At 38.9% G+C, this 11,445-nt stretch overlaps 1 pseudogene; it reads left to right on the top strand.

Moving 5' to 3' along the window:
• The first annotated feature begins 949 nt into the window (after positions 1-949).
• Positions 950-1,280, top strand: LOC102432940 (annotated as a pseudogene).
• Positions 1,281-11,445: the final 10,165 nt, after the last annotated feature.

Below are 11,445 nucleotides of genomic sequence, written 5' to 3'. Positions count from 1 at the left end.
ATCAGACACCCTAGACTTTGAATCCCTACCTACCCCAGCCTATAAGACTTTCTCTTCTCTAGAAGTTTTGCCAATCTTTCCAAACTCTGGTTTGCTTCCCAGAAGGGGTTTTATTCATTTCTTATTTTCAATCACTTACAAGGTAGCAGACCAAGAATTTAAAATATTATATTGATTTACTCTATTTTGTTTATTTTTAATTTTTCTTATTGACTTATTCAAAAGTTTAGCATTTCATGTATTTAATTTTAAGTTTTTATAAAAATATAGTTGACATACAATATGTTAGTTTCATGTGTAAAACATAATGACTTGAAATGTATACGCCTTACAAAGTGATCACCACAATAAGTGTAGCAACCATCTGTCACTGTACAAAGTTATGATAATATTGACTCTATTTGCTAGGCTCTACATTACCTCTCCACTGTTTATTTTGTACCTCTAAATCCCTTTTACCTCTTTGCCCATTCGTACTCCCTTCTATCTGACAACCACCAGTTTTTTTCTTTGAAGCTATGGGTGTGTTTCTGTTTTGTTTACTCATTAATTTTGTTTTGTAGATCATATATATAAGGGAAATCATACAGAATTTGCCTTTCTCTGTCTAACTTATTTCACTTAGCACAATGCCCTCCCTATAGGTTCACCTATGTTGTCGCAAATGGCAGGATTTCATTCTTTAATAACTGCTGGAACGGATGTAGAGGAAAGGGAACCCTCCTGCACTATTGGTGGGATTGCAAATGGTACAACCCCTGTGGAAAACACTATGAAGTTTTACTCAAAAAACTAAACTACCATACAAACCAGCAATTTCACTTTTGGGTATTTATCCAAAGAAGATAACATTCATTTTAAAAGATATATGCACTCCTGCCTTTCTAGCTCCCTGGCCATTTGGGAGGCTGTTAGTTGGAGGCCTTGCCACACCTAAGGCAGGAAGATAATGGCTGCAAAGAAGACAAAAGAGTTGCTGGAGTGGATCAAGTCTAGGCTCCAACTTGTTCTGAAAAGTGGAAAGTACGTACTGGGGTACAAGCAGCCTCGGAAAATGATCAGACAAGGAAAAGCAAAACTGGTCGTCCTTGCCAACAACTGCCCAGCCTTGAGGAAATCTGAAACAGAGTACTATGCCATGTTGGCCAGTCATCACAGTGACAATAATACTGAATTGGGCATAAGTGTGAAAAATACTACAGGGTATGCGCACTGCTGTCATTGATCTAGGTGATTCTGCTATTGTTAGAAGCAGACCAGCACAGACTGGTGAAAAGTAAATCATCCAACATTTTACTTTAATAAAACTGACCAGAGCTTGTTTTAAAAAAAGTAAAGGATATATGCACCCGTCTTTGCAGTATTATTTACAATAGTCAATATTGGAAGCAACCTAGGTGTCCATCAAAAGATGAGTGGATAAATGGGTCTATATATTCAATGGACTATTACTCAGACATAATTTTATTTTTATTTAATTCTCTATAGCCATATCCAAATGAGAACAAAGAACTACAGAAGTGAACTTGCCTAAATCTACAGGTTAATGAGGAAAAAAGTTAAAAAATATTTGAACCCATTTAATTCCAAAATTATAGACTTTAAGACTCTTACCCCTTCTCCTCATTAGTCACCTCCTTCCCTCTCTCCCCTCCTCCTTGCTTTGGCAGAGTGCTCCACACACAGTGGGAACTCAGTAAATATTTGCTGAATTGTCTATAAGTTTTGTGGAAATTGGTGATTTTGCCAAGAAAATGCTGGGAGGCAGGGAAGGTTAATTGAATATGAGTCTCAAAGTGTCTGTGTTATTTCTCTCCTTAGTCCTGGCTGGCAAACTGCACTTTTCTCCTTTTCCATTGCCTCTTACAACCAGCCACAGGGGGCCTGCAACGCTTAAGGCAAAGTCTACTAACACAGTCTCTCATGTTGGGGAAACTTAAGGCTCTGACAGAAACTTACAGCAGTTAGTTGTTTGGAAAGAGATCACAGAGTTGTGGGAAAGAAAAAAAACCCCCAAAAAACTGGCTTAAAGCACAGCAATACAAATGCAGTGCCTGATAGTAAAAATGCAAATTCTATTACCTTCCTGGATTGCATTATTTACAGCATGTGTGAAATATGTATGGATTTTCTAACAGACTTAAGTTCAATGACACAATACTGAAAATCAAATAAGAAAAAACCCAGTGGTAGCTTTATCTTCCCATTACAGAACTTTATTATGCCTTTGTCTGTTAATAGAACAATATTTTTAAATATATTTTTATTGATTTCAGAGAGAAAGAGAGTGGGAGACAGAGATAGAAACATCAATGATGAGAGAGAATCATTGATCGGATGCCTCTCCATCCCCCCGCATGCTCCCCACAGGGGATCAAGCCCACAACCAGGAATCAAACCATGATGTCCTGGTTCGTAGGTTGACACTCAACCACTGGACCATGCTGGATAGGCACCAGAACAATATTTTAATTCTATAATTTATTTAGTATTGTTTGGTATTCTTCTGTTAATGCCTTCTGTTAAAGAAGAGTGTCCTGCCCTAGCCAGTTTGGCTCAGTGAATGGAGCATCAGCCTGCGGACTGAAGGGTCCCAGGTTTGATTCTGGTGAAGGGCACATGCCCAGGTTACGGGCTCAATCCTCAGCAAGGCAGCCAATCAATGATTCTCTCTCATCATTGATGTTTCTATCTCTCTTTCCCTCTCCCCTTCCTCTCTGAAATCAATAAATATATATTTTTAAAAAAGAAGAGTGTCCTGCCCTCTTTTATAAGTCTTTCATAGACTCATCAAGTTATTCAGATTAATGTGTTATAGTATACTATTGTCACTTTACTATTTATTTTGATGCTCACATTATCCCAAATTTGGCTAATAAGAACCTATTTAAGTTTAGTCCTTTTTTTGATATATTTATTACTGACAAGTTTCTAAACAATAAATAAACAAAATAAGCAACAGTAATAAAAATGTAAAAAGGGAAAATGTCAGAAAACAGAGTTACTTCAGTGTATTATCTAAAATGATTAATTTCAACAAAAACTCAAAATATATATAAACAAATACAAAAGTGTAACTCATACTTAAAAAAAAGACATTGTCTATAAGAGGGCCCAAATGTTGGATTTAACAGAAAAAAATACTTCAAAGTGGCTGTTATAACTATGATTAAAAAACTAAAAGACACAATGTTTAAAAAATTTAAAATATGATTACAGTGACTCAATAAATAAAAAATCAGAATAAACACATAGAAATATATAAAAAAGAACCAAATAGAAATTTCAGAATTGAAAAAATACAATAAATGAAATGGAAAATTTCCTATATGGGCTCAATAGTATATTTGAGATAACAGGAAAACAAATCAATAGATTTGAAGATTGATCAATGGGAATTAGTCCATCTCAAGACAGGGAGAGAAAAAAAAGTTTTAAGAAAAATAAACAGAAGCTCAGAAACCTGTGAGAAAATCTTAAGCATATTCACATGGATATAATGTGACTGCCAGATAGATTGCAAAAACATAAAGGTGTAGAAATAAATATTTGAAAAAGTAAAGGTCAAAAATTCCCACATATGATGTAATAATAAATATCAATTTATAGATCCAACAAACTCAACAAATACCATGTAGGAAAAACAAAAATATATCTAGACTTAGATACCTCAAAGTCAAATTGCTGAAAGACAATCTTCAAAATAGCAAGAGAAAAACATGTACAGAGAAACAATACAATTAAGAAAGGATTAAGCATTAGAAACAATGACACCAGAAAGCAATGGGATTACATAATACCTGCAGCATATTTCATAGATGCCTGAGCCTGAAATCGCATGGCTTCCACAAAGGTTGGTACACCTGTGAATTTCTTCCCTTATACTTTATTTGTATTTATCTACTTACATCTATCTATCTATTGAACAAATATATTATTCATCATGTTAATTTCATTTTCATCCTCATGCATTTACTTTTTAGTTTTAATAATTTTCATTCATGTCTTTGTGAATAGTCAGTGAATTTTAGCTATCCCTCTTTATAGTTAAAGGGAAAGGAAATAGTTAAATATTCAGTGTACTCTTTTTAGTATACAAGTAATAATGGCATCATTTGTCAATCTCCTCAGAAGAAAAATGAATTTTAAAAATTATTTTTTAAAGCATAGAGTACATTGGAATTAATTTTGGTGAGCAATATTTCTAGAGTTTTATGATATTGAGATAGTCTGTTTCATATGTAGAAAACTTCATCAGACAGATTCCAGCCCGTCCACCCACCCCTCACCGCATAAAGCGGTGGCATGATACTTCACAATGTCTCAATATCAAACAAAGCACCCTGGGCATATTTTACTTCTTGAATACTAGCTTCAACATTAGTTTTAACCTAACTAACATATCTATCCTATCTAATAATAGACAAACATGGTAATTGACCATACCTTCACTATGCTTCCCATTAGCTAATCAGCAAGATATGCAAATTAACCCAACCAAGATGGCGGCCAGCAGCCACACAGCTGAAGTGAGCAGGAGGCTTGCTTGCTCCAGTGATGGAGGAAGCCAAGGTTCCCCGCCTGCCACGGCCCGGCTCTGAGCTCCGAAAGCAGCAAAGTTTCAATTATAGAAGCTAAACAAACCCCAGATACCTGCTTTCAGCAGGTTGTGGCCTCAGAGCTGGAGTGAGCAGGAGCGGCTCTCAGCTCCAGTGACGGCAACAAAGTTTCAATTATAGAAGGTAAATAAATCCCAGAATTAAAGAAAAAAAAGAAAAAAAGGAGAGGCTGGGAGCTTCAGTCTCTGGCCAGCCTGAAAACAGCCCTCAGCCCCTCACCCAGACTGGCCAGGCACCTCAGTGGGGACCCCCACCCTAAAGGGGGTGTGGCCAGCCTGAAAACAGCCATCAGCCCCTCATCCAGGCTGGCCAGGCACCCCAGTGGGGACCCCCACCCTGAAGGGGGTGTGACCAGCTGCAAACAGCCATCAGCCCCTCACCCAGGCTGGCCAGGCACCCTACCCAGATCCGGGACAGGATGGTGGCACCCATAGCCACAAGATGGTCACCAGGGAAGGGCAGTTAGGCGCGACCAGGCTGGCACGGGAGGGCAGTTAGGGGTGACCAGGCCCACAGGGGAGGGTAGTTAGGGGTGACCGGGCCAGCAGGGGAGGGCAGTTGGGGGGGACCAGGCCACCAGGGGAGGGCAGTTAGGGGTGACCAGGCCAGCAGGGAGGGCAGTTGGGGGCAACCAGGCCTGTAGGGGAAGGCATTTGGGGATGACCAGGTTGGCAGAGGAGTGATTAGGGGGTGATCAAGCTGGCAGGCAGAAGTGGTTAGGGGCATTCAGGCAGGTGGGCAGACGAGCGGTTGGGAGCCAGCAGTCCTGGATTGTGAGAGGGATGTCCGACTGCCGGTTTAGGCCTGATCTCTGTGGGCCTAAACCGGCAGTCGGACATTCCCCGAGGGGTTTCAGATTGGAGAAGGTGTAAGCTGGGCTGAGGGACACTCCCCCCCCCAGTGCACGAATTTCATGCACCGGGCCTCTAGTCCTATATAATAAAAGGGTAATATGCAAATTGACCCTAATGGTGGAAATACCAGTCACTATGATGCACACTGACCACCAGGGGGCAGCTCTTGCATTGTGTGTCTGCCTCCTGGTGGTCAGTGTGCTCCCACAGGGGGAGCTCTGCTCAGCCACAAGTGGGGCTGATGGCTGCTAGGCAAAGGCGGTGGCAGGAGCCCCTTCCGCCTCAGTGGCAGCACTAAGGATGTCCAACTGACAGCTTTGGCCTGCTCCCTGAGGTTTCCCGGGCTAGCAGAGGGATGTCTGACTGCCAGCTTAAGCCAAATCCCCTGGGGAGAGGGCCTAAGCTGGCAGGTGAACATCCCCCAAGGGGTCCCAGACTGCGAGAGGGCGCAGGCCGGGCTGAAGGAACCCCCCCACCCCCCACCCAGTGCACGAATTTTTGTGCACAGGGACTGAAGATGTAATTTTTTGTCAGCTCATCAATGCTTTGGAAAGATTTGGATAATTTTTGACAATATATAGGGAAATCACTCACTGATTTTAGAGAGTGGGTATCATGGGTCAAGGTTTCATTAGGATTGCTAGTGGGATGCTATCCCTATGATTCTCAGGTACCCTTTAAGCCATCTCAGTTCACAGGCATTTCCTCTTGTACCCTCCCATCCATCTCTTAAACAGCATAACTTCAGTTTAAGGCAGACTGAGGAATGAGTCTCAGCTCAGACTAAAGTCAGTAAATCTCTATTGTATTTGTTACCCAGAACTCACCTCTACTTGCTCAGGCCAATAAGAAAGTCTTTCCAGGCTGCCACGACTTGACTAATAAAAACCAGATATGAGGAAGCCTGGATTTAGTTTTGTAAACTTTATTTTTAATAACAGTAGATTTAAACAGTAAGTATCTTTTGAAAGTATGGAATCAAATAAGCTAACATTATGGTGATGATTTTGAAAGATGGATTTTAGCCTACATGGTGATTTAATTGTTAGTGAGAAGCACATGCTGGCTTGTAGCAATAGGGTTAGTCAGTATTTCTCTAAATTCAATATGAACTATTGATTCATGGCTGCTACAATATGAGGCCTTGCTAAAAGAGCAAGGGTTTCCAGATATCAGTAATTTTGAACAAGACAACCATTTGAAGAAGAAAATCTGTTAAGAGAACAAATTTATTTAACTCAAACTGAACCAGACTACTAGGAACTTTGAAAAGTATAAACTTGATTAAGTGTGGCTCTTGATTTAGTTTTGAAAAGGTAGGCTGCTATGATGATAAAATGTTCTCTATATTACTGTTTCCAAAACAATTCAGCTATTGCAATAATTTTATTGGTTATATTCTTCTGAACAAGATACATAGGATCTCATATATACCCAGATCTTGAGTCATACAAATAATAAAAATATATAAAATAGCAGAGGCTACCTCTTTCCCAGCCCTAAACTCTCTTGTGCACCTTTTATTATCTCTATGGCTTTATACATTTGCCCATTGACATCTCTTATAATGCTCAGGTAGATGTTAAGTTATCACATAGGTAAAAATGCTTTCAGTACCTCAAGCTTCTTTTTTTTAAAAATATATTTTATTGATTTTTTACAGAGAGGAAGGGAAAGAGATAGAGAGCTAGAAACATCGATGAGAGAGAAACTTCGATCAGCTGCCTCCTGCACATCTCCCACCGGGGATGTGCCTGCAACCCAGGTACATGCGCCCATTGACATCTCTTATAATGCTCAGGTAGATGTTAAGTTATCACATAGGTAAAAATGCTTTCAGTACCTCAAGCTTCTTGAAGTGTATTTCATTGTTTCCTTCACATCCCACATTCACTCATTATTCATTCTCTATTTCTCTGGCCTTCAAAATTTCTAAAAGCTTTCTTTCTTTTCCAATTTTTTACATTAAGGTAAAAAATTAAATTGCAGTATTGCCCTTCATAGTATTTGCATTTTCACAATGAATTGCATTTTAACCAATATGAATGGAGTCCATCAGAATTGGAAGTGAAAATTTTAGGTTAGTGCTTCCCAATGCAGAGGTTCGAGAGTTACACAAAATTCCCAGGGCAGTTGAATGTGTATGAGGTGCAGAGAAAATAGATTGAACATTTAGAAGCACACTCTGGATGATTGTAAAACATTCTTCCATATCTCCCTTTTTGACTGAGAAATACACCTAAGTTCCTGCCTCCTTCCACCGTCCCTAAAGCCAAGCTAAACCAATACCATTCCCCTTCCACTTGCTGCCTGCCACCTCTGCTCTTCACCTCCTATTCCCAGATTACCAGATGGAGCCCAGTAACTAGAGTGACTAGCGTAGGATGTAAAGTTGAGTCAAATAACAAGTATTATAAGATAAGGGACATATGTCACTACCTGATACAATATTATTTTAGGGCAATTCTTCAGAATGGACTCAAAGGGTTGATTTTTTTCCTTTCGGATATAGTCTACCACAGTGTTTCTCAACCTTCAGTGTACATTAGAATCATCTTGAGAGCTTGTAGAAACATCAATGTCTGGCCTCCACCCAAAGATCTTCATTTAATTGATTTAGGAAAGGGTCTGGGCATGGATTATTTTTAAGTTCCCAGAATGATTCTAATATGCAGCTGAAGTCTGGAATGTTTAGATGGCAAAAAGGCCACAGGACAAGGAATATACTAGTTCGGTTTAAAGGGCAGTGTAATTAATTTAGGCATATTCTTCTTAAATCTCTTTACTAACAATATCTTGCTTTTATTCCAAAAATAAAATATATGAGGGTGATTTGACATTTTACAAATAAAATAAAAAAAATTAGTGACTAATTTAAGTCCTAAAGGTAGTCAATGCCAGATATTGAAATCCAAAGCAGTGCTATGTACTGCTAGACCAGGACGTTTTCCTAACAGGATATGTTTTCCTAAAGAGACTTCTGTTGAGTACTGATTATATGTCACCTAAAAAGGACATATTGCTGAAACCGGTTTGGCTCAGTGAATAGAGCATTGGCCTGCGGACTGAAAGGTCCCAGGTTCGATTCCGGTCAAGGGCATGTACCTTGGTTGCGGGCACATCCCCAGTGGGAGATGTGCAGGAGGCAGCTGATCGATGTTTCTCTGTCATCAATGTTTCTAACTCTCTATCTCCCTTCGTCTCTGTAAAAATTCAATAAAATATATTTAAAAAAAAGGACATATTGGTCAAATAAACTTGTAAAACTCTTTAGAAGATTTATTAATTTTCAATATTTTTGTGAAAAGTATTCATTTATAATGCTCTTTGAGGTCCTGTAGGGTTTCTCCACCGCCCACTGCTTTTGAGAGGCGAAAGGGGCAGCAGCCACTGCTCACAACCACTGACAGTGCCAGCCCCATTCACACCTGCTGCTGGCGCCAGCCCCAATTGCTCTGCTCGGTCAATGGACGTGAGCGAGGATGGTGCAGTTAGTGCTTGGGAGCGATGATAGCAGGGGCAGGGCTGCTGGCAGACAGGGGACCAGGGACCACTGCGGGAGAGGCTGGGTGGGGGCATGGAGGATGGGCTGAGACCCTACTTGTGCCCACTGCAGCCTCGCGGCCCACAGTTCCTTTCAAGGTGCACAAATTTGTGCACTGGGCACCTAGTCTTATTTATGATATACAGGAAATTTCATGTTTTAAATATGAGTTTTTCTTAGCAGGATTATATTCATTGAAACAATTAGCAATCAGCTGACAAAAATTAATTTTGTGAGAAAAAATAAAAACAGGCAGTAAATAGACAAATAATATTTAAAAGCTATTGGTAATTCTTGTCATATTTTCTCTTATTTTTAAGACCTTAAAGTAAACTCACTGAAATGAAGCAAAAAGATACAATGTCATGTTTCTTTCCTTGGGACATTTTAAACAGCAGGAGGGACACAATGATTGTCAGGTGGCTTTTGCAGCTGAATACAAAAGAAGTAAAGACTTCTAATTTATCCTAAATTTGAATTCTAGAGGCTCAGTCCAAAATTTCTGAAACCACCTGCTGTCTTTTGATATGCACCTAACATTCTTATCTTCCTCAGTTTCTGCTGATTTTCTTTTCAGGACTGGCACATTCATTGGTACTGAATTCAGAACCTCTTCATTAGGAGGTTGATATATGTGAATTCTGATTCCTTTTTTGTTTTTATAGCATGAAATCTTTAAAAAGATATCTTAGTACCTGGGGGCTTATAACATTATCTTCATTATTGAAGCAAATCAACCTCCTATATAGTGATTTATTTTGCCTTAATTTTTAAATTTATTTTATTTTATTATTAAATTTATTAGGGTAACACTATTTAACAAATTATATAAGTTTCAGGTGCACAGTTCTGCAACACATCATCTGTACAATGTATTGTGTGTTCAGTGCCCTAAGTCAAGTCTCCATCCAACACTATTTATTCCCTCCATATCCTCCTTCACCTCCCTACCCGAGTTCCCCCTCACAATCTCCACACGGTTGTCTTTACCTTCATTTTCTTCAACTATTACCCTGAAAATATTAATCAGATATTTGATCAACTAAACAAAAGAAAAAGTACTAATGCCAAGATGTGGTCTTCCATTCACTTAAGACCTTTCTGGTATAAACTTACTTGACTATAAAGACAAGAAGCCTTTTCTTTTAAGAGTTTACTAGTAGATTAATCTACTAGTAGATTAATTTACTAGTAGATTAATCTACTAGTTTACTAGTAGATTACTAGAATTGAATATTCCACGATCTATACAATGGTTACCTTTATTTTAAAACAAAATCATAATCGATAAGACCAAAGTTTATGTTCTGAAAACTGTTCCTACAGCTCACAAGATTTTGGAAAGACTGTCTTCAATCCTCCTATATAATAAAGAGGTAATATGCAAATTAACCCTTACGCAGTAATGCTGTCACAAGATGGCGGTGACAGCAGTGGTGGGGCTGGCTGCTCCACGTGCCTGCTGCTGGCTGCAGTTCCCGCTGCCCCGTGGGGGGACAGGAGGCCCGGTGGCCATGCAGCTCTCCTGCTGCGCCAGGGCACCTGCTGCCGGAGTTCCCTCAGCCCCATAGGGGGGAGGGGGCGGGTCCCAGCTGCTTCTCTGCATGGCTTCCACTGGGGTGACCAGGCTGGCAGGGGAGGGCAGTTGGGGGTGATCGGGCTGGCAGGTGATCAGGCTGGCCACACTGACATTGCCCTCATTGTAGTTCTGGCCTACCTGTATAAAAAAATCATTTAATTAGCTTTATGTTTATCTATTTGAATATTTATAATAAGAAGACTATCACTCTATTTGTTCTGAAATAATTTGGAACTACTCTAACTTAAAATGTACTTCAACTGCTATAACTTATGTTTCAGAATGCGATTTACCCTATTATTTCTTGGCTTTTTTAAAAATATATTTTATGTTTCCTTTTTCTGTCCATTTCTTTTCTCCTTTGAATATGTTTTGTTTCAGAAATAGTTTGCTGGCAAAATACAATGTTAGAAAAAACAATAATCATTTACTTTTATGGTGGTTTTTTTTTTGGACAGATTTTGGAAAAGAATAAAAATTCCATAATAAAAACAGAGGAGAGGCTAATTCTATCTATCCTGATTATTACTATACTATTACAGTATCAATATGAAACCTTATTTAACAATCAGATAACTTAATTTTCAGATTTAATTTTAATGAATTATTTCAACTGAAATATATCAAATAGTGTTGAAAAATAAAACATGGTTAGAATCCTTTCTCTTAGAAAGATGTAATTCTATTTTAAAAGAACCATTACTTAATCAATTTTATATTGGGAATATTTGCATAATAGTGCTTAGGAAATTAGCAAGTATATGACTAACTCAATCTAACAAATCTGAAGGCAAAATTTTGTTATTAAAATTATTGGGGTGATATTGGTTAAGAGCATCATATAGGTTT

The sequence above is a fragment of the Myotis lucifugus genome, unplaced genomic scaffold, assembly GCF_000147115.1.
Source record: "Myotis lucifugus unplaced genomic scaffold, Myoluc2.0 scaffold_2012, whole genome shotgun sequence".
Taxonomy (NCBI): Eukaryota; Metazoa; Chordata; class Mammalia; order Chiroptera; family Vespertilionidae; genus Myotis; species Myotis lucifugus.
The sequence above is the reverse complement of the archived record's forward strand: the minus strand, read 5'-3'. Positions and strand labels throughout refer to the sequence as shown.